The following is a 24,661-nucleotide window of genomic DNA, read 5'->3' on the forward strand; positions in this document are numbered from 1 at the left end:
CACGCGCACGTATAGAACGCACAGTATGATCAACATTTTCTTGCAGGAATCATAACACATACAGCATCTTCCCAAGTCTGGGCTCAAAGATGACCCCTGGAAAGCTCCCAGCTATTGTCCCCCTTTTACATGTGTTCCTGGCTCGCAGGTCAGCAGTGTAGAATTTCAAGCCCTTTCGATTGCTGGAGGCCCTTGGTGGTAGGACTAGCTGCCCATCCCAAAATCGCCAAGCATTTTTCTCCTCCATCCTGCTCCTAGACTCCTAAAGCAGGCTCCCTCCTGCACCCTTCCTGTGCATCTAGAAAGCCCTGAACTGGTTGACTGTCCTCTCCTGAGTCCCAAGAAAATCTCTAGGCCCCTTACTAAGTACCTTTCCAGAACAGAGAGCAGACATGGCCATGGCGCACCCATGTCCAACCCAGTGCTTGGTGAAGAGAGGCCTCATTCATGTCCTTCTCCACTCTCCCTCCTTTCCTCCATCTCTCTCTCTCTCTCTCTCTGACAATGGACCAAATATTGTAAAGAAGACACACAGAAATCTCTACATCTCTAAAGAACAATGAAAAGGAAAAATATTAATTCCATAGCTCCCTTTCCCCCCGACTCAGGTGTCTTGCCTCGTGCATCCTATAGCAAACCTCCAAAAGGCCAATGGTGCGAATTAAAAATATTTCACTGACCAACTGATGCACACATCATGAAATTTCCAGGCAAATGTTAGGAGATATATTCAAAAGAATCATTTCAAATATCTCAAATTAGTGCCTCAGTGGCTTTAGGAATAATAAATCCATAATTTCTCAAATTCATGACAGCTTTTAAACTGATGACCCATCTTTGAAAGGACCCGGCCAGGTGTGCTGGCACGTGCCTATAACCCCAGCCCTCGAGAGGCGGGAGCAGGACTATTGGTGCCATTTCAAGGTCAGCCTGGGCTAAGGGTGAGTTCAAGGACAATCGGATCTACATGGCAAGACTCTGTCTCAAAAGTAAATAAAGGTCTCTAATACAACTAAATAAATAGAAAACAGAAACTAGGATAGCTTAAACTCCATTTGCTATGAAAAATATTTAAAAGTGGTTTGTGATTTTTTTACTAGAAATATGAGTATTTTGGGTTTCTGGATGATTTCATCACGAGCAATAACTAACATTTTCTGAGTATCTCTATGTAGACCACTGTCCCCTCTCCTTTCTATTTGGTATCTGTCATAGTAATAAGAACATTTCAGCTCAGCCCTAGCACAAGGAACTTCTAATATTCACCATTATAGAGTTTGTCTCCAACACCTCATAGCTCCTAAAGGCCAGCGCTTAGAACAATTACAGTAATCACTGGATTGGTATCATAACAACTGCTGCATTGTGTATGGCTTCCATGGGAAGCAGTCCAACATCCGCTGCTGTCAGAGTTGAGCAGCCTAACCGGGAAGGGCCTGCTGCGATTATCACTTTGCCAATGGTGCATGCACGAGGCTGGCTTAAACTTCAGTTCCACCAAAACCAGCTGGCTTGGCATGGAACCGCTTGCCTCATTTATTTTCCAGAGCCACTGCCCTCCCTCGAGTCATTTAGGGGCAGAGAGTGAAGAGATTAAAAGGTCTGATAGGGCCGGGGATTTAGCTCAGTGGTTTCGCCGCCTGCTGCGCAAGCGCAAGGACCTGAGTTCGATCCCCAGTACCAAAAAAGAGAAAGAAAAGGGTTTTGGCACCGGACTTCTGGCAGCTCCTCTTGCCCTGCTTTCCTACAGTCCAGAAGGCACCTGATCAGTGACGAGTGCTAGAAAACCACTTAAGTTATTGCAACTTCTCCGCTGCATTGTGTCCTTGGAGCAGCATATATATTACCTCGGTAGCATGCATCTGCACTGGAATTTTCTGGATGCAATTACCCTTTGCAACTAATAAAATAAGATGTAATTATAGATGTGCTGTTAGCAGTGCCACTTTACATCTGGGCTGATATGTGTGTGGCTGTCTGGAATTCCAGATCTGAGTGCTCTTTATTACTTCAACCCACACATGTTATTTCTGGAGGTGGCCCTGCTCATGCTGAGAGTATCGGGGACAGCACAGTGTCACTCCTTGAGGGCCTCTCTGTCTCTTTTGGGCTCGTGGCTCGTAGCTGTACTTTTAACCTACTCCTGAACAGCTTACACTACACAGCTCAACCCAAGTACAGCTTCTCATTGCTGCCCTTAATCCACAGTCTAGTGCCCTGGCTTTCAATCTCACTATGGTGTCTACTGATTTAAATGAGGAACCTTATAAATATGTTTAGAAAGAAGGACTTAAATTTGAATATGACAAAAAGCTCTACAGAACTTGTCTGAATTTTCTACAGTGAACGTGTATTATTTTCATTTAAAAAAAAGGAAAAGCATTCAAGAAGTGTTACATAAACTCAAGAGGAGAATAAGACCTTCCTTTTGAGATCCTCCTTACAGGAAGCCTGGAGCTGTGTGAAGACCTATATGGGGTCCACGGATGCAGGGAGATCTTAAGGGAAATTACTTCTAAAGACTCAACTTCCTCAACTAGGTCTTACTGGAAAATATGCCTGAAGATGTGTGCAAAGGTATCTTAGTGCAAAAAAATTATGAATAAATTGATGTAGCATACTCAGAAAAGAATAAATGGAAGACCTCACATTGGGTTTCTCTTTACTCGAACATCTTAGAAGCTGCAGGCAGTATCCTCTGCACCCAGTGAGCTGACCCTCAGCACCTACAAGGGACTGGTTTCAGAACTCCCCGCATATACCAAAACCCAAGGAAACTCAAGTCTCTTGTATAAAATTGTACAATATTTGCATATAAACTATACATATCTCCCACTTGCTTTAAATCATCTCTCCTTTACTTAGAATACCTAATATAATGTAATGCTATGTAAATAGTTGTTATGCTGCATTGTTTAGGGCATAACAACAAGAAAAATGTCTGGAAGTATTCAGTACAAATGCAAATCTTAGAAAACATTTTCAATTCACAATTGTTTGGATACAAGACGCATAACCCACAGATACGGAGAGCCACCTGGATATACACATCTGTCAAGGAAATGCATACATCTCATAAATATTCAGAGCTTGCTGCACAAAATCATTTAGCCCATGAAGCTGCTATCACTTTGGAGACCAGCCAAGCAATGTGATTGCATGGCTACCCATCAAATGAACATGGTGACCTCAGAGCTCAGTGCACACAGGTGAAGCAGAAATCAGAAAGTCTACTTCACCTCAAGTCCTCATCAGTGGCTAATGCCTGGAAATGGTTGAGGCATCTAAGGGAAGCCAGACAAGGTGGGAAAGATCTCACTAGAGAAGGTATGGAACTTCTTATCCCAAAAAATTTCCCAAGGACAGAGCCAAGGATGGGGAAGTGGGGACAATGTCTACAAGAATTGTGTGGAAGACTCACTCTAGCAAATGAGCCAGAGGATACGGGGCTATGAGCATGTGGTCAGTGGAGTGACTGGGGGGCAGGATGCTGCAGGGAGGAATGCAGAGATGGGTTCTACACCAAGGAATTCTACAAAAGGACCCAAGTCAAGGGCATGGCATTAGAGAATAGCTGAGTATTAGGAGCTGTTCATCTGTTCACTTAGATCATCAAGGCCTGGACCTCAGAGGGCCTGTGGCAGGGATTCCGGCTCAGCTTCTCACACTCTGTGAGGCCCACAGCATCCAAGCTCAGGTGCCTCAGGCCCCCCCATGCAGTGGGTTATAACAGAGTTATCTCATAGAGTGTGGTGAAAATTAACTGGAATAATTCAGGTAAAATGCTTCTCAGGGTATACCGCACAAGCTGAGAAGCCAATTGTCAAAATAATGTTTCTGGGCCGGGGATTTAGCTCAGTGGTTTCACCACCTCCTGCACAAGCACAAGGACCTGAGTTCAATCCCCGGTACCAAAAAATAATAACATAATAATAATGATAATAATAATAATAATAATAATGTGTTTCTGATTTTTGCATGCTGAAAAAAACATCAAATAGTAGCTAAATTGTCTCAATCCCATTTCAGAGGCAGATTTATATAAATGAAGATAGACGTGAGGTGACAGGATGGGCTACAGGGTAGTGACAAAGTCAAATATCATGGTTTTCTGTTTTCTTTCCCCTGAATGCACGTGCATCAGTGCCCTGCACCCCAACAGATGATGAGGAGCCTCGGGAGAGGGACTGAGAATAGGAGCACTGGAGGACTCGATGGGCACTCAACACTCAGAGGTTTATCCAGTGGGAATACCTCGTTCAGCCAAATATAAGTTCACTCCCATTTTTTGACACACTAAGCATCTACTACTTGCCATAAACACTATAAAAGATTCCCAGGATACAAAGGTTTTAAAAGCACATACAGAAAGCTCCTGACCCCAAGGAAAGCACCATCTACTGGTGAGGGAGCCAAGACAGACACTAACAAGTGGACCCTGAGGCTGCAGACGCTCAGCACAAGAAAGGCTGATTTCTCACTCATGTTTGCAGGGTGGGAGGCAGACGGGGGGATCTGCTCCACACGTGACTCGGGGCCCAAGGCTGACAGATGCTCCACATCTCAGCTCTTCCCAAATTACTACAGTAGTGGGGGAAAGAGATGGAGCGCTTCACATGGATCCTCAAATGCTCAAGTCTGAAGATGACAAATATCTCTTCTGCTACAAATTTTAAGGGGATTCATTTTTAGAAATTCAACTTTTTAAACCAGGTTTTACTAAAAACAAAGATGTTTATGGCTTATAGGATCTCCCTCACATTTTTCAGCCTTTTGTACATGGGCAAGCTATATTGTGATTTACTGTTGATAATGAGATATTTTGGTTTGTTTGGATAAGCTGCAACTAAGGAAATAATAAAATGTAGCTGAGCCAAGCAATGTCTTCCACAGAGACTGTGTTAGTCAACTTCCCAATACTGTAACAAAACACTTGAGACAATCAATTTAAAAATAAGAAAGGTTTATTTGACTCACCATTTTGGAGGTTTCTGTCCATGGTTCATCAGCCCCATTGCTTTGGGCCTGTGGTCAGTCAATGCATCATAGAAGGAGCATGACAGAGCAAAGCTATTCCCCTAAAGTGGCCAGGAAGCAAAGTGTGAAAGAGAAAGAGTCTGAATTCTCAGTATCCTGCAAAGGCACAGCTCCAATGACCTAACTTCCTCTCCCTAGGTCCTACAACCTAAAGATTCCACCACCTCTCAGAAGCACTGCAGACAAGAGACCAAGCCTGTAACGAATGAACATTTAGGGGACATCCCAGAGGCAAGCTAGGGCACATGATCACAGGGCAAAGTATTGAGGATAAAGATGAAATAATAGTGTCACTGAAACCCTAAGCACATATCATAACCTTTTTCCATAGTTTCTTTTGAGCTCCATACCAACATTTTTTTCAGGCATTCATTAAAAAGCTTATAATTCTTTCTTGGTAGCAAGATTTGGATGAATATTTTCTTTCTTCTTTTACCTATTCTTTATTGGATTTTAAATTTTTTTCTACCATTAGTACGTATCATATTTGTAAACAGATAAAATAAAAAAAAGAATTGTTTCTTTAATGGAAACAAGCCATTAAAAAAGAAAGAAGTGTATTGAAAAATTTTAAATGAGCACATAAGTTAACCTGCCCCTTTTTCCATTTTTCATCTGATAGAAACACCATGGAATAATCTAATAAAACTTACTCACTTCGATCCCCAGTACCAGCAAAATAAAAAGCTAAAGTGAGCTATCATCTCCTCCCAGTATGAATGGCTATTATCAAAAAACAAGAAATAACAAATGCTGGCTAAGAAGTGGAGAGAAAGAAACTCTCATACACTGTTGGTGGGAATGTAAATTAAAACAGCCACTATGGAGAACAGTATGGAGGTTCCTCAGCAAACTAGGATTCTAATTACCATTTGGTCCAGCTATCTCATTCCTGGGTTAACACCCAAAGGGAATGAAATCGACCTTCAAAGAGATACTTGCATGTCCATGTTTATTGTGGCTCTATTCACAATAACTAAGATGTGGAATCAACCTGGGTCCCCATCAAGGAATGAATGGATAAAGAAAGTGTGGTATCTCTACACAGTAGAGTGTTGGTCACCCAGAGTGAAGAACGAAATCCTGTCATTTGCAGAAAAATGAACAGAAATTGAGGACACTCCTCTAGGTGAAATAAGCCAGGCAAGACAACGTCCACATGTTCTCTCTCATGTGTAAGTTAAAGTTGAATGTAGAACAGCAATCAGGAGAGGCTGGGAGGGGTGGTAGGGAGGGTCCACAAAGGGAGGCTGGTTTTGATCAGTGCTGAATATCACACTGAAGCCCATTGACTAGTACAGTTAATACATGTTTAAAATAAAGTAAAATAAAACATTTTTTAAAAATAATTGTGGTGAAACCTATCAGGATTAAGGAGCAAACTCCAAGATTTCCCAGATATTCAAATAAACCCCTAATCTAGTTAGTAGTTGCAAAAATCTGTCTAAGAGCACATCCTCTACACTGACTGTTTTACATGGGATAGGTAAGGATGGGGAAAATTCAATTGAGCATGACTGCTAGTTCTACTTTCTGTAATGCCACCTAATGATCAGGGTATGCGGGGAAGCCTGGATTGTTTCAGTCACCATGTGAACAGAAACAATCACAAAAATATTCTCTCCAAAACCATTTGATCTGCTCAGGCCTCAATATTAAATTGGCCAGTTTCTCTCAAATATCATGTTTTTTAGCAGAGTAAGGACTCAGAAAGGATTTTTTCAGGCCAAAGTAAAACATTCCTTTCCCCCTTGATAAATTTAGACAAGATGGGCTGTGCAGAACAGGAAAAGGACTTTGGGACAGGGGTGGAATGCAGATTGGCTCCTTAGCACTGGGCCTGGAAAGCAGGTTCCCGAGCATGGAAACCCAGAGATGTGGCAGCTCACTGGGGAATCATAGCCCTGTAACAGAAGAAGCTGGAAAAGAAAGTAATAAAAAGCCTAATGAGTTACTCAGGAATGGGAAATACTGAACGGTGAGTGGAAATTCAGACAACTTAAATTGAGGTGGACAGAAAAACATATTGTATCTATTTCTTTCTAAAGTCATTTATTGAAAGATCCAGCTATCAGGACAAGGTACTAAAATATGCCAATGCATTTACAGCTTTGTGTCAGAGATTCACTGTCAATCTTACCCTGAACCGACCTCTGCCTTTGCTCCCCACAGAATGTACAAACTGGGCTTAAAAAAATGAAATGGGATGGGTCCACTCTCACTGGCTCAGGTAGTTTTCCCTCTAAGTCTTAGCTGGCTTTTAGAGTGGAGGTACATAAAAATTAGGCTTTCCTCCCTCTTCCATAAATTTAATTTTACTTCAAAGTAAGTGGCCCTTGACATTCACTTTATGAGCACTTCAACTCCCTTCCAGCTGAATATGCAAAGTCTTTCTGCACGGGTCAGCAAAGTGCCCCATTTTGTGCTTTTAAAAATTAATTTCAATAAGGAAAATAATGAGACTGAAATAGCACCACACAAAGCACCACATGCTGTGTGTAGACGGGGAAAGGAAATATAGCAAGGGTGGGCAGGAGAAATCTATTTGCTAGTTGCTTTAGCAAAATGTCGGGCTTCTTTTAAGATTTCTAAAATGAGCTTTGATAAGATTTGGTGTGTGGTACAGGAATGAGGGCAAACTTCTGTTTGCGATTTATAAAAGACTGCTGTGGCTAGTTCAAGCCATCTATATATAAGCCAATAAATTGAACAGAAGCCCCCAAAGTATGCAGACTCTCAATCTTGATTTCCAGAAACTTCCACAGCTGAGAATCACTTTAGAAATGTTTAAAAATTGCAATATCACTTCCTTGGAAGCTGAGTTATTATATTGACCTCTACGCGTCTTATGAAAATAGTAATGATGTTATACCATTACATTTATTCTGCTTGGTTTAAGGTGTGTGGTGAGTAGAATTTATGGAAAAGACACTGCAAAGGAATTCAACCATTTGATGAATTTACAGGAGAAAAGGAAAACTATATCATGATGTGGACCACAGACCAATAAACAATTTTCAGACCTGAAATAAAACTGCATATTTCTCTCTACAAACATACCACAGATATGCATCTTCTGAAAAACACTAAAAGGAAGTCTACTAAGGTAAGGGGAAAAAACAAGAATCATCAACATCCACAGTGCTCTAAGGAAAAAGTAACTTTCATTTGACCCTCAGTATCAGCTACCTTCCATGCATGATGTGGCTTCATCCCCCATGACACTGAAACCTCAGTGTTACTCCCTGCATCACAGCCTAGGACACTACAGCTCAGAGAGGCCGATCCCTCTAAGCTCAACCAGCTGGGAGACTGAACAAAAGCAAGATTTTTCCTTTCTGATGTTTGCCAGACTATGTTGCCCAGGCTGACAAATTCCTGGGTTCAAGCAATTCTCCTGCTTCAGCCCCTCACATAACTCAGATTATAGGCACACACTACCACATCTAGATCTTGAGCCAGACTTTGAACACAAATCTGTAAGACTTCAGAGACCAGACCATTAAGCAGCCTCCACAAGACATCCTGTTCTTCGAGAAAAATGGAAAAGAGTACATGAGCAATAGTCTTCCTTTCTTTGTTCTCCATTTATTTCTATAAGTCATTTTCATAATTTCAGTATTTTATCACTGGGATAAAATACTAAACACCTGCCACTTAAAGAAGAAAAGGTTTATTTTTGGCTTATAGTTTCAGAGGGTTCAGTCCATGCATGGTGGACTGACTCCAAGGCAGAACTGGCATGGTGGAAGGGCATAGCAGAGGAAAGTTGCTCAACCTATGGCAGCCAGGAAGCAGAGAGAACAGGGAAAAGCCAGAACATGAGTACAAGTAATGTGCTCCCCATGACCCTATCTCTTCTGTTCAGGCCACACCTCTTTACAGCACATTCAGCTATGGAACTCATCAGTGGATTAATCCACTGATGAATATAGTGCCCCATGATCCAATCACTTTCCAAAGCCCCATTCTGAACACATGAGATATTTGGAGGACATTTTAGATCTAAATCATTTCAGCTCATTTTACCTGCTAGAGCAACAATCCAGGTACAAATGGATTTAAATTCCTTCCCATCTCCACAGACTAAAATAAACTCTGCAACATCTTCAAACTGTAAATACCATATGAGGATAGGATAACTATATTACAGAATTACATTTTTCCAGCATGAAGCAAATATGCCCAAGGTAATAGGAGTTTTTCATTTGACTTAATATATTCAATTGTGTTCACAAAAGCTCTTTGAGATTTCTTTAAAAATCCAATTTTTTAAAAAATAATATTTTCCTACAAATGACTCAACTTTATCCTTCTTTATGGCAGAGTGGTACTCCATTGTGCATACATACCACATTTTCTTTATCCATTCATCTGTTGATGGACAGATAGCCTGGTTCTAAGATTTAGCTATGAATTGTGTAGCTATAAATGGGAGTATACATGTATCACTACATGTACATAACATATCTTAAGTCTTTTTTCATCCCTTTCCCTCTCCTCCTTCCCTCTATCTTTTGATCCCTTCCCATTCAAAAAAGATCTATCTCCCTATTTCCTATTATCCACCTTTTATTTTGCTCTTTATTTATATTTTGGGTTTCTTAGATAAGAGAAACCATGTGATAGTTAAGCTTGTGTGTCTGATTCATTTCACTAACATTATGGTTTCAAGGTTTATCATATAATGCAAACATATACTAATTAAAAATAATAAATTTTAACTATGCTTTTTTAACCAGGGATCGAACTCAAGACCTTGCACTTATGAGGCAGGCAGCGCCACCACTGAGCTAAACCCCTGGCCCATTAACTATGCTTTTTAACACTTCTTTGCCTTCTAGAAGTTTTACTTATTTAATCTCCATAACAAACTAAGAAGTAGATTGGATACTCAAAGTATCGGAGTTGTATCCAGCACCATATTTAATTGCTATTATAATATAAGCAAGATAGGGCCTCACCAGATGAATACTAATAAATACCTAATTAGCATACTAACTGCATGGTACCCATGGTTCTACCAAGGGCTTGAAACAGTTTATGGAAGCTTTCAATTCACCACTTACAGTGTGGAATAGTCACTGAGCTGATTTCCATGCCTCCCCCTAAAAATGGACTCTTTTTATTTATTTTCATTCTCAGAGTCATATAAAATGGTTTGTTTCATTGAAGGTCCATTGAGTATAAGAAACAGCACTAGACATCACCCAGGCTACAGAAACAAAGAATCCCATGAGGACCAACAGTTGGACAAAGAAAACAATGCAAGACCACTAAAAACTGATCTACAAAAATGTCACATATCAGTCCACATACATTCTTGGCTGCATGTAGGAATCACTTGACAAGCTTTAAAAACTGCTAATAACTAGGTCAGAGCCCCAGAAGTTTTGACTTAATTGTTCTGGGCTGAGGCACGGGCCTTGGAGCTTTTTCAAAGCCCCCAAATGACTGTGCTGTGCAGCTGAGGCCCTGAGGCCATGCTCCATGAGCACTGCTAAGGGACCCTCAGGACAGAGACAGAGCCAACTGCTTCGCTCCTTTCATGCAATCGATGCTGTGTGAGCAGCATGCGTCTTGGGCCATGAAGCTGAGGCACTGGGAAGCACTGGAGTTGGAAAACAGAGAAAGGTGTCAGAGGTTTAGGCCACAAACCAAAGCAAAGATGCAGCCAGAACAAGGGCACTTCCCAGACTGTAGCGGGGTCTGAGCAGAGACAGATGTGGTACAAGGACTTTAGTCCGCACTGGGAAATGGAGGGGAACCCTCCAGAAGAGCACTGGGCAGACTGCCGGGAGTCAGGCCCAGCAGGCAGTGACAGAGACAGGGAAGGCAGAGGTCAGAAGTGCCCACCAGGACCGTGAGGGGCACACACACACACACACACACACACACACACACACACACACACCCTAGGGCCATGGTAACAGGGGAAGTGACAGGATTTACAGGGCGATAGGAGAGGAGACAGGAGAGAAAAGGATCAAAGGTGGTCCTGAGATTTTCACATAATTAACAGAAATGGGGACTCAGGAGGAAGAAACAGGTTTTAGGGGACAGACGACAAATTAATTTCATGCACATTTGGCTTCAGCGGCTGTCATGCTATCAAGTGGGAACTGTCCAGGGAGGGATGAGTCTGTAGTTAGAACCGGGCACCGCAGAGTATTTATTCCAAGTTACAAGCAGAGAGCTCGGTGTCACATTCTCATAATCATGGGTCATTAGAGAAGGCCCTAAGTGAGCTCTCTGGGGGACAGAAAGAAGAGAAGACATCACTTTTGCTTGTGCTTGAGGAGGCTTGTGAAAGAGGCAGGGACAGCCCAACCTAGAAAAGAATGAGGGCAGTCTGTTACAGGAATCAGTGAGAAAAGAATCCCAAGGTCATGGGATCCCAAGGCCAGTGTTGCAGAAAATACTCACATATGAAGACAGAAAAAAAGAAAAATTTTAAAACTTGGTCATTGCCAAATATAGCTCATTGGAGACCAAGAAAATAAGAGGAAGGGCAGCACCCATAGCGCTGATATAAGAGGGAGAGGACAGGAGGCAGGAGGGGTGGGGAAAGAAAGTGGACACAGGTGGAAGCAGCCCCTGGTCAGACAATGTGCAAATGGCGCAAACAGGGAACTAGGCAGCTAGAAGAGCTTTCGGGTCACTGGAGCCAAGGTAAAGAAGCCCTGTCGATGTCCACCTGCATAGTAGTTAGAGTCAACAGGAAGTCTTTCCATGCCAGACAAGAAGAGGGCACTGAGGAGAATCGGGGGTTATTAAGAGGGCTGGCTTGAAATCCCACCGAGGGGGAGAACGGTGAGGTTTCCCCAGAAAGAAGATCAGGTTTTTTCTAGGAAACAAAGCAGAATTAATAGAAGGATACTCAGGAAAGGTGGAAAATAGAAAAATGAGACAATCTGAGAGCCTGATGGCCTAGATATTCTTAGCAAAGCAGAAACTAAGGGTCCCTTCATTCAAAAGTTGGGAGCAAGAACATGACCCAAGGGTAACGAGGTCTGACTCAGGGCAGAGTGCTTGCCTACCATGCACAGAGCCCTAGGTCCCATCCCCAGCACAAAACATGACCCCAAAGAGGTGAAGAAACCGTTAGATGCACATAGCTGGAGTTCAAGCTATGTGCATCTAAATTGAGACTTGTCCTGACTCAGTATAGTGGACTCCTAGCCCATCCAAAGTAATCAAGAGATCTAGACATCAAATTTATCTCTTTATGGGCCAGGGATTTGGCTTAGTGGTTCTGCCACTTGCCTTGCAAGCTCAAAGACCCGAGTTCAATCCCTGGTACCAAAAAAAAAAAAAAAGAAAGAAAATTTATCTCTTTATGAGGGTTGCCACCAGAAATAATCTGAGTTTGCAAACTTGTTTTTGTGTCATGATTTCTGCCTCCCCTCCAACGTCTTCACCCAGTAAGCCTTTCATATCTTTAACTTAAGGTGTCAGGGCTTCTTTAAAAGTCTGCAAATCTCAGCCCGACTCACTCTGCCCACCTTGACCTCTCCTATTGTCTTCACTGGCGAGTCGCTCTTCGACCTGCGTCCTTTAACAAATCACGCATTGCTGCCTTCTGGGCTGGAAAATGAAGGCTGTGATAATGCTGCCCTGCCTTCAGAACAAAGAGTTTGTAAGAATTCGATGACAAATGACTGAGCAATTTGTGGTTTCGAAGATGTAGAAAGGCTTCGTGATCAGCCCTGCCTGGCTGGGCACCATGCACTTCACCAAACACAAAAGCCACATTCAGGTGCCAAAGACCTGCTGCAAGGTGGTCAAATGACACAGAATCAGAAGACTAAAAAAAACAACAACCTTCAACAAAACAAGGCAGGAGGGAAAAGGGTGCACAGAGAAAAGAAAAGAGGCCGGGAGGTTAGAGGGTCAGGGAGTATTCAGCCATTGAAATCTTCCTTGACAAAGAAATCATTTCATGTCGCTCTGTGGGTTACAATACAGCAGTGCCCATACCAGGGCTGCACATTGACCCACAGCCATCTAGGAAATCTATCCGATGGGAAGACAGAGATCTCTGGTATGCACCAGGGCACCTTGTTTCCAATAAAGCCAGCCATTGTGTTGTACCATTTCAAGGTTTCTGGAAGGAATTTCACCGGCTGAACCCTTCCCTGCAGCGGACAAGTGAAATAATGCCTCAAAGCACAGGTGCTAGAGATTTATCCTCTTTCCATGACCAGAGACTGGCTACGTACTAAGGTCTTTATCAGTTTCAGAGTTTTGAGTCTGCATAAAACTTTTTAATGGCCTGTTGAATGCTGGAAGTCCCCAAACTGGTTCACCTTCATCAATGTTGTACAACAGTGTCTAGTGAGTAGCACGCTGACATTCCGAGGACATGTACCCCTCGGGAGTGGCTCACACACTCACACCCACTCTTAGAGCATAGCCCAGGGATGCCCAGGCCCATCCAACTGGAGGACGCTAGAAAAAGACATTCATGCCATACATCTAGGTTGGCTGGATGAGTGGCCCTCATGCCCTAGGCCCCAATTGCCTCCAATATTGCTGCTCCTAGATTTATAAGAGGCTCCTTGGAGGCAGATGTGCTGGTGATCTTGTGTACATTCAGGGCCAAGCCATTGTCTGGCCAGCCTGACTCTGTGTCCCAAATCCTTTCTCTGTCACAGGACTCTGTGTCTAGCTTCCTTCTTTGCAATGCAAAAAGTATTTGCTGCTTTGTGCTCAGCTTTGAACCATTAACTGAAACTGGAACAATAGAATGTCATCTGTCCATCTATGTGTTTAGGTTACTGAATGCAAATTACTGGTGTGAGAATTGGTTTAAAACTTCGTTTCCTAACAATTTTTAGTCCCAATAGTATATCTGCTTCATGACAAGATAATTTCCAGCATATATTCACAAGTTAGTGTACCAAAAACAAGAAATTATAAAGATTTACCAGAGGTTCAAAAGAATAAGGAAGAAACCCAACTTGGTAGAATTTAATGTTGGTATTTCCCTTACTTGTAACCCAGTGAGACATTTGTTTGCCAAGCTTGTTCTAGACAGTAATAGCTTTGATTGCTCTAAGGGATCTCCAGAAAATGAACAACAGGAAATTCGTTTTTTTAAAAATTATTCTTTGCTATTAAAGCATTTAAAAAAGATTCATTCTGCATAAGGTTTTGTTCTGAGTTGAACTATCCATTTTCATTTCCATTTCCTTAACACCAGCATTTACCTCTCAAGTAAAAAACTCCAAATAGATTAATATGCTTTCAAACCAAAGACAGTACGCTATTTTGCATCATCCAAAAATGATCACACAAGCTATATCTGGTTTGCTATTTAATCCCTGCTAACATATTTTTGGCTCTTTTTCTATCATTGACCAATATTGTATATAAACTATGACTCTGAACCTAGACACAGTAAAGCATCTGTTGCTTCTGTCTTGCAATCTTTTTGCAGAGTTGGCAAACTTTGACACAGAAGGAATCAGGACCAGAGGTTCCCCTCACAATCCCACTGTAGATACATCCCTGACGTGCGGGCTGCCCACAGATGTGGTGTGGGAGGCTATTCCACCTGTCGTGATTCCTGCTCCCTCCCTGCCTAAGAACTCACAAGTTCCTTACCTGTTACCTGACCCGCCCAATCTCCCCTTTCCTGGCAGACCCAAACACTGTTCGAATGCATCGATCCCAGCCAGATGGGGAAAATATGTCCGAATCTTTCACCTGTCCATTGCTCTGTCTTTTTCTTGTCACTGTTCTTTCCTAGTCCCAAGGGGCTTTAGTTTGTTCGCTCTCCATCAAAGTGAATTCTCAAAAAGAATCAGGACAAGTCATTGATGAAGTTGTGTAAGAGAAAGGCCAGCTCTCACTTTTCCCTAATGATTTGAACAATTATTAAGCCCCTGTTTGCCTGTAGCTGAAGCTCAGACTCTGGCAGACAGAGTCCAGCCTCTGCAATAAACGTCATTGTCACTCTTTGTCACTGTTTTCCCAATCTCAATATCTGGCCCCATCACCCACCTCCTACCACCTACCCTGACACTTCATCTCTGAATCTCTAAACAGATTTACCTTTATTCACTGCCAGCTACTCACCCCTCAGTCATGCTCTCTCAATCCTAAAACATTTCTTCGCCTTCTCCCAGTACTCCCAGTACTCTCCACTCACTCCTCCAACTTTAAGCAAAACTATTGAGTTTTCTAGGTCAGCCTGAAAGAGAAAAGATAAGTTCTCTAATGTGAGTATAAAGGCCTCCATTACTGAAAAAAATAAATAAAAGCAAAGGAGAAAAGATAAAGTACCCATTGACTTCTTGATCACTTCAAATCAAGTCTGTGTTTTTACATGAGCCTCTAGAATATGATAAAATTAGTCAACGGATTGCTAGATTTAACATGTGAAGAGTTTATTTTTTAAATTGACAATTTCCAACAGGAAAATGTAAAAGTTGAATGAAGACACAATATCAAAATAGAAGTAATTGGTTTTAAAAGAGGGGACCTCACCCCAGAAAGAATGGCTGCTATCAAGAAATCAACAAATAACAAATGCTGGTGGGGGTGTGGGGAGAAAGGAAGCCTTCTCCACTGTTGGTGGGAGTGCAGACTGGTGCAACCACTGTGGAAATCAGCGTGGAGATCCTCAAAGAATTAGGGTTAGAGGTCCCATTTGACCCAGCTATTCCCATGCTGGTTATCTTCCCCAAAGAATTAAAAGAATCATACCACAGTGATATACATGCACCCATGTTCATAGCAGCACAGTTTGTAATAGCTAAAGCTTGGAAATAGCCCAAGTGCCCTTGGAAACTGGACAAAGAAGATGTGGTTCTTTTATAAAATGGAGTACTACTCAGCCATAAAGAACGAGAAACTAGAGTCATTTATAGCTAAATGGATGCACATTGAGGCCATCCTCTTAAGTAAAATAAATAAGACACACATGTGTAAATACTGAATAGTTTCTCTGGTGTGAGAAAATGAGAGTGTAAATAACGATTAAAAGGATTACTAACTAACAATTGATACTTTGAAATAGGAAAAGGTCCAAAGGGATAGGGGCGGTGGGAGGAGATGGGGAAAGGAAAGAAGGGAAAGGAAAAATTATGAGAAAGAAAAAAAATGGAAACAAAGTATGTAAATATGGAAGGGTGGAGGGGGTGAAGGGAGGACAGGGAATGGGGAAAAATAGGAACCAAGATGCATCATGTACAGGTACAAGCACCCAATGATAAATGTAAACGTATTGTATACCTAAAATGTACCAATAAAAGAATTTAAGCAAATAAATAAATAAATAAATAAATAAAAGAGGGGAAATCTTCCTTCCCACACATAAATAATGATTCAATGAAATGAACATTTTCATTTGTAAAATTAGGGAAAAAGTAATGATATCTAAGGTTGTGGGAGAATAGAATGAAAGATCCTTTTGGGGCACAATTTGATAAAATTAATAACCTTTAAAAGTTTATACTTTTTTGCTCAGTAATTTCAACTCTAAGGTAAAATTCTAAATGCAGAAAAATAAAAACTACGGTTTTAAAATGCTTATAGCAGCAATGCTTTTAAGCATATAATTAAGAATTCAATTTAGTGCATTTACATTCTGCCACTTTCAGGGAAAAAACAGATTGGAAGTCACTTATAAAGCAAATTCATAAAAATTTATCAAAATGAAGATTTAAAAGGAGGAAAATCAGGCCAGGGATTTAGCTCAGTGGTTCCACTGCCTGCCTCACAAGCGCAAGGACCCGAGTTCGATCCCCGGTACCAAAAAATTAATTAATTCATTAATTAATTAGTTAAAAGAAGGAAAATCAAAGGTAGCAAGAGAAAATCCAATATGCTAGCCTGGCACAACGTTTTCCAACAACTGAGGAAAAGAGAGAATTTAAAAAGTGAAAAAATTTTCATCTCACAGGAAAATAAAGACCTGTTTCTTAGGGGGGTTGTTGCTGCTGCTACAGTATTAGGATTGAATACAGGGCCTCAAATGGGCTATGCATACTTGAGCTGCATTCACAGCCCCTTCTTGAATTTTAAGTCACAGTCTTCCTAAATTGCCCAGACTGGTCTCAATCTTGAGATCCTCCTGCCTCAACCTCGTAGGTAGCTACGATCACAGCAGTGCACCTCTACCCTCAGCAAAAGATTTCTCTTAAATCAACAGGAGAAATGCACTGGGCAAGGGAGCACTACACAGGGAGGCACTGAGTCACAGGAGAGCAATGTTCATCAGCAACTTCTCAGCAAAGCCAGAGGCAGAACTAACTGCCCTTTTGATGGTTACGAATCACCCACACGCAGCCAGGACACACTTCCCAGCCTACCTTTGTTAAAAGCCCGTCTCAATTGTACCAGGCAAGCAACTCCCAGGCTTCCTGGCCATAGTCCTCAGCTAGTGTGCTCATTAAAAACCCCACTGCCTGGGGCCCTGCCCTGGACATTCTGATTTGGTCAGGCTGCAAGGACCTTTAACCCCCTCCCCAGGTGAGCAGGTGGCTCCGGGAAGCAGAGTGAGAGGTGACTGGCTCCGGCTGCAAATAGCCTGTGCTCTTGCTGATTACACCCTGGCTGTGTGACCTCCCTCAGCCTGGCACCTCGCAGCACCCTAAACTGGCACCTCTCAGAGCACAGCCCGTCCTGGCGAGCATCTGCAAGGGAGCATTGGAGAAAGATAAGGAATGTAGCATTTGTTGCTTGACGGTCATAACCCATAACTCCCTTCCTTCCTCCAGAGCGCTAACTTCCTCCTGTTACCAGGAGGATTCACCAGAGGCACTACATGAGATGCATCATGCACACAATTTGATACAAACACATCTGGGCTGATGTGCACATCTTTTTATCATTAGAGATATGTTGGCTGCTGTAGGACTTTTTGAAAGTCATGACATTTCATCTATTACTTCTGAAGTAATCGGGGAGGAAATCTGCCTTGGAAAAGAGGTGGTACATACAACAGGGCATATGTTTCTCTGCTGGACTCCTGCGCTACATTAACTGTGCTTCCAAACCATTGCAAGAAGGCTCTGAGCTCCAGAAAAGACAAACCCCTTCCAAGAGGGCCCAGATTTTCTCCACAAACCCTGGTTTCTCCCCTGCCATTCATGAGAAACCTGGTCCAAGATACTGCCTTGCAGGGAAATTGGAGATGAAATGGTCACAAAAGCAGAGAAATGTTTAGCCTAAGGACAGTTAGATGTGTTCCAGAACAAAGTGGGAAAGGTCAACCCTAAGTCAACGGAATGGCTCAGCTTTCCCTAAAACAGAGACAGAGAACATTTCTCAGCTAAAAACATAACAAGAGCAGGAGAGGAAAGAAATCCGACACAGAGCTTGATAGTATTTTCTTGTCTTGGCCAAAAGTTCATTTGGATTGTCAAAATTCATAGAGACTCAAACTATGCATGGAGCCTAAAGGTGAAGTATGAGTTTATAAATAAATGAAAAGATCCTTAATCATGGCTTGGAAGTGGGGACCCCACAAACACATGGCCCATGTATCCTGAAGTTTTAGGGTAGAGTGGAACTTATGGATTCCAAACAAGTCCAACTGGAGCAGTCAGACCTGCTATGTGCATTCCAAGTCAGCCTAATCAGCCAACCCCTGGCTGTCTAGAAAAGATTAAGGATTAGTTATCATTTCAGTTCTATGAAAGAAGATCTATATTTCTTTTTTAGACACAAAATTCTCTCGAGGATGATCCTTGCCAACACACTGAAAAAATAATCTCTCAAAATTCTTGCAACCACTCTGTTATGATTTCATCTCATGAAATACAACACCTTGCATTCAACCTCATAAAACTAAATCTCGCTGGATCTCTTCCAGATTCAGAGAATAAGCAGCTCTGTTGGTGATGCTTAGGAAAGCAGAACAGCCTCTTCTCATTGGGCTGGCTCCCACCACAGGGTCCATTTTGCAGGGAGAAGATTTGCCTTTCCTCTGCCAAATATTTACATGTAACTATCCATGCACATAATAGATCTTGCAAATGCTTTGCGAATGAAAGAACACATTTCAGCATCATGGTGTTAATGCCCCTGAAAAGAATCTCTTCAACTGAAATGTGTACAAATTCATTTGAGTTTCCTAGTCTATGGAACTTATCTCTGGTTGCCTATGGGTGGGCAAAAGTATAAATGAAAGAGCACATGGACCTGAGTTCGATCCCTGGTACCAAAAAAAAGAAGTATAAATGAAAGGGTCAGAAAAGGCAAAATAAAATGCTCTTCTAGCTAAGGAAAAATTCACTTCAGTTTCTATTATAGTCTTGACTCAGGAACCAGAAGCAGTGCCTTGCTAAATAAAGTTGCAATGTCTCAGTGTCACATATGCACATAATCACACAAAGCAATTCTGCACCTGCTCTCATCCCTGGCTATACATTTTCTGAATACTCTAACTTGGGCAACGAGGTCATGCCTTGGTATAGAAATCACCAAGAAGTCAGACAGTGATGCCTCGTGCATTCATACTATTATTAGGAATCGCTCCCCTTCACCCACTTTTTTCTCTAGTCTTTCCATTTGCGCCGGGGCAGGTCATGTATCCAGGACCTGTCTGTATCAAACCCATTAAAAATACTCTATAGGGGCTGGGGATTTAGCTCAGTGGTTTCGCCGCCTGCTGCACAAGCACAAGGACCTGAGTTCAATCCCCAGTACCAAAAAAAAAAAATACTCTATAGGACTTCTACATATCTTCCCACGCACCCTTTGATGCTATCTCTTTTGTGTCAGCTGTACAATGACAAAGGACAGACTATTTATTGGTATCAACATAGAATAAGTTTCTATATAGCCCAGCCAATGCTACTTGAAATAGAGACAAATTTCCTGGCCTATGCAGACTTTTCTTTAGTTGGGCTCCGTGGGATGGAATGGAATTCCCATTTTATTCAACACATAACTGCTGTGCCTTCATTGGACTGGCAAGGTTATACAGCAGTAATAGGATCCACTCTGTGAAGACTCTGGTCTCACCTCTAATGTGTCTTGTAAAGGAGACTAGCATAGGTTTGACATCCCCTCCTCCTTCTCTGTATGCATGTAATTTCAAGGTTCGGTCCATCATCTTTTCTGAATGAACCATGTGGGGCAATTCATCAGTGACCTCGAGCCGCAGCTGGAAATCCCACTGTTCTGTTGCAGTGCCTCAGCCAGTCCCCTTGAGCATTCGGGTTTCTTCAGGTGCTTGCCTCTCTACTTGGTTTCAGAACATATTAATAATTACTCACAGTAGGCATTCATACATGTCAATCCATTCTATCCACCACTACCAGGTTAGTGGGGCTACAGATCGCCAGCCTCCTGTTGCTGCTGGTAAGAAATGGTGAGACTAAGGGGTCTACATGGCTCTTTGTCACGCGAGGACCCTACAGGCCACCAATACTTACAAACCACTGGCCTCAGCTTTCTGCACTGTGTCAGGTTGCTGAGCACGGCCGCTGGATTAACAGAGTGCAAGTGCTTCATTCTCCAGAACATCAACACATGTTCCCATTGGATGTTGCACAATTTTCAGTTTTGTTTTGTTTTGTTTTGTTTTGTTGTTTATCTGTAGCACTTTGTGAACTCCAGGCAAAATTTTGTCATTCTTTTCTATTGGTAAAGGCTTGCAGTAATAATGATTACGTTTGTTGTGTGGAGTTGATACATGCATATAACACCTTAATTCTTATTTAAACCTGAATTCTTATTAAGGTTAATTCTTAATTCCATATAAACCTTAATTCTTCTTTCTTCCTCTACCCCTCCACTCCCTCCCTGCTGCTTCCAACTCTTGGCCCCCTTCCCATTTCCAAAAGTTCCTATTTCCATGTTTTTCCTTCAATTCTTTTTTTTTAATCCTCTTTCCCTCCCCTCCCCTCCCTCTAGCCCACTATCCATTTCTCATTCAAAGAGATCTCTCTACTTCCTATTATCTTTCATTTTGCTCTTTATTTATATTTTGGATTTCTCATAAAAGAGAAATGATGCAATATTTAAGCTTGTGTGTCTGATTTATTCTGCTTAATATTATGGTCTCAAGGTGCATTCATTTACCTATGAATGCCTCAATTTATCCTTCTTTATGACAGAGTGGTACTCTATTATATATTTTTTTCTTTATCCATTTATCTGTTGATGAGCATAAAGATCATTTTCAAGATTTAGCAATTATCAATTGTGCTGCTATAAACATGGGTGTGCATGTATCACTGTAATATAATAACTTTAACTCTTTTGGGTTTTTGCTTTGTTTTGTTTTGGTACCAGGGATTGAACTGGGGACCTTGCACTTGGGAGGCAGGCAGCGGCAACTTTAACTCTTTTGGGAAGACACTTAGAAGAGGAATGCCTGGGTCAGATGGAATTTCTATTTTTAGTGTTTTCAGGACTCTTCATACTGATTTCCACAGTGGTTGTACCAGTTTACACTCCCACCAACAATGTAGAAGGGCTCCTTTTCCCCACAGCCCTCCCAGCATTTGTTACTATTTGATTTCTTGATGATAGCCATTATTTTTGGAGTAAGACAGAATCACAGGGTCGTCTTAATTTGAATCTCACACATGGCCAATGGGGTTGCACATTTTTCATGTATTTTTCATGTAAAGCACATTTGTACTTTTTCTGAGAAGTGTCTACTCATTTGTGTTGCACATTATTTTATTGCGTCTTTTATTTGGGAAAGTCTAGTTTTTTTAATTCTTTGTATATTCTTGATGTTAGTCTTCTTTCCGAGTAACAGCTGGGAAAATACTTTGCCCATTATGCGAGTTGTTTCTTCGCTCTCTTAGTTGTTTCCTTTGCCGTGTAGAACCTTTTTAATTTGATATGACTCCACGTGTTGATTTGCAATATTATTTCTTGTGCCATAGGGGTCCCGCTCAGAAAGTCCGTGCCTACACCTATGTCTTTAAGAGTTTTACCTATTTTATCATGCAGCAGATATTTCTATTTTAACATTTAGATCTTTGATTTACTTTGATTTTAGTTTAGTATATGGTTAGATACATGAGTCTAGATTCAATCTTCTGTAGGTGAATATCTAATTTTCCCAGCACTATTTATTAAAGAGGCTCTCTTTCCTCCAAAGTATGTTTTTGGCCTCTTTGTTAAAGGTCAAATAGTTGTATTTGCCCAGGGTTGGTTCTGCTTCCTCTATTCTGTTCGATCGATCTACATGTCTGTTTTTGTGCCAGTATCATCCTGTTGTTATGCGGTAGCTTTGTATTATAACTTCAAATCTGGGACTGTGATACCTTCTGCTTTGTTTTTGTTATCCATGATTGCTTTTGCTATTCTGGGTCTCTTCTGAATCCATATGAATTTTAGGATCGTTTTCTTCAGTTCTGTGAAGAATGCTGTTGGAGTTCTGATTGGGATTGCATAAAATATGTATATCTGTTTTAGAAGTACAGAAATTTTGGTTCTGCCTATCCAGGACGATGGGATAGCCTTTCAGTTTCTGATGTCCTTTTCAATCTCTTTTTTTCAGAATGATGTAATTTTCCTTGCAGAGGTCTTTCACTTCCTTTGTTAGGTTAATTCCTAAGTATTATGATGCTACTGGGAATGATATTGTTTCCCTAATTTCTTCCTCAATGTCTTCATTGCTAGTGTACAGGAATGCTACTGATTTTGGGGTTTTGATTTTGTATTCTGGTAATTGCTGATTTTGGTTATTAATACTAGGAGTCTTTTGGTGTTATTTTTTGGATATTATAAGTACAGTATCATGTCATCTGCCAATAGTGATACCTTGACTTCTTCCTTTCCTATACATATACCTTTTAATTTTTTTTCTTGCCTGATAACTCTAGCTAATGTTTCGACTATGTCGAGTGGTGATAGTGGACATTTTTGTTCTCCTAATTTTAAGGGAAGGCTTTCAGTTTTTCCCCATTTAATATGATGTTGGACGTAGGTTTGTCATAAATGGTTTTTATCAGATTGCGATAAGCTCCTTCTAATATTCATCTTCTTCAAGGTTTTTATCATAAATGAATGTTGGATTTTGTGAAAGTCTTTCTGTGTCTATTGAGATTATCATGTGATTTTTGTCCTCGCTTCTGTTTATGTGATGGATTACATTTATTAATTTACATATGTTAAAACTTCCTTGCATCTCTAGGATGAACCCTGGGTGGTCATGATATATGATTTCTTTGATGATTTGTTGCACTCTGTTTGCCAGTATATTTTTGAGGATTTTTGTATCTATGTTCATTAGAGAGATTGGCCTATAGTTCTCTTTTGTTGTTGGACCCTTGTCTGATTTTGGAATCAAGGTAATGTTAGCTTCCCGAAATGACTTTGGGAATATTCCTTCCCTTTTGGATACGTTAAAAGCTTAAGGAATATTGCCATTAAATCTTCCCTGAAATTCTTTTAGAATTTGGCAGTGAATTCATCAGGTCCTGGATTTTTCTTAGTTGGTGGGATTTTTATTACGGCTTCAATTTTCTTGCTTGTTATTGGATTATTCAGGATATTTTGTTTGTTTCTTAGTTCAGTTTTGGTAATTCATGTGTATCTAGGAATCTCTCAGTTTCTTCTGAGTTCTCCAATTTATGGGCATCTAGGTTTCTGAAGTAACTGCTTATAATCTAGATTTTGGCAGTGTCCATTGTGATTTTACCTTTTTCATTTCTAATTGCATTGGTTTGAGTCTTTTCTTTCATTTTTGGTAAGATTGGCCATGGGTTTGTCTATTTTGTTTATTCTTTCAAAGATCCAACCCCTCAATTCATATATATATATATATACACATTTCATTGCTTTCTCCTCTGATCCTTAAAATTTCCTACCTTGTACTAGCTCTAGACTTGGGTTGTTCTTTTTTTTCTGAGACTGTGAGGTGCATCCTTAGGTTATTTATTTGAGCTCACTCTGTTCTTCTGATGTGGGCACTTACAGCCATAAACTTTCCTCTTAAGACTGCTTTCATTGTAATTCATAAGTTCTGGTATGTTGTACTGGAATTATCATTTAATTCTAGGAACTGACTTATTTTTTCCTTAATTTCTTCAGTGATCTATTGATTACAGACATTCCTTGTTTAATGCCCTACCTGTTTAACAACTGTTGGGACTTACAATCAAGGCATGTTGTTTGGACTGATGACCCACCACTCAGATTTATGACCCACATTTGACCTTATGAAAACAGGAAGGTGACAGATAATACAGCCTTATGGTGACTTCTTCTACAGTAAAATACTGTAATTTTTACTGATTGTGCTGTACAGTTTTATGTCCTGTTATACAGTACAGTACTGCATGTAAGAGTTCTGCAAATAAAAGCAAAGCCATCAAGTTAGAATTTTCTTTGACCATTTCTTTGTTCTGAATATTGCAGTGTACACACTATATACAATCCTTACTTAGCAACCTATTCGATGAACAACCTAGTCATCTGAATGGAACTCAGTCATTAAGTGAGGAGTATCTGTATTCAATATTCTGTTGTTTAATTTTTATATGTTTGCATAATTTTTATGATTTCTTTTGTCATTGATTTCTAGTTTCATTTCACTATGTTCTGACAAAACGCATGGTAAATTTTCAATTATTTTGCATTTACTTGAGCATGCTTTATCGGCTAGTATGTGATCCATTTTGGATAAAGTTCTATGTGCTGC

The 24,661-nt window shown here is 40.9% G+C and overlaps 1 long non-coding RNA gene across 3 annotated transcripts in view; it reads right to left on the bottom strand.

The window, feature by feature from the left end:
* Window positions 1-20,932, bottom strand: part of LOC110346587 (uncharacterized) — a 95,105-nt gene extending 74,173 nt beyond the window's left edge. Inside the window, exons 1-2 of one of the 3 annotated variants that reach the window (XR_015449064.1) lie at window positions 10,357-20,932; window positions 4,978-5,078 (exon numbers count right to left, since the gene is read on the bottom strand). This is a non-coding gene — a long non-coding RNA (uncharacterized LOC110346587). The remainder of the gene's footprint in view (window positions 1-4,977; window positions 5,079-10,356) is intronic. The other 2 variants (XR_015449063.1, XR_002390715.2) reach the window with 2 other exon arrangements.
* Window positions 20,933-24,661: the final 3,729 nt, after the last annotated feature.

This window comes from Heterocephalus glaber, unplaced genomic scaffold (genome assembly GCF_053883595.1).
Source record: "Heterocephalus glaber isolate CG9 unplaced genomic scaffold, H.glaber_assembly_v1.0 deba00000613, whole genome shotgun sequence".
In the NCBI taxonomy this organism is placed as follows: Eukaryota; Metazoa; Chordata; class Mammalia; order Rodentia; family Bathyergidae; genus Heterocephalus; species Heterocephalus glaber.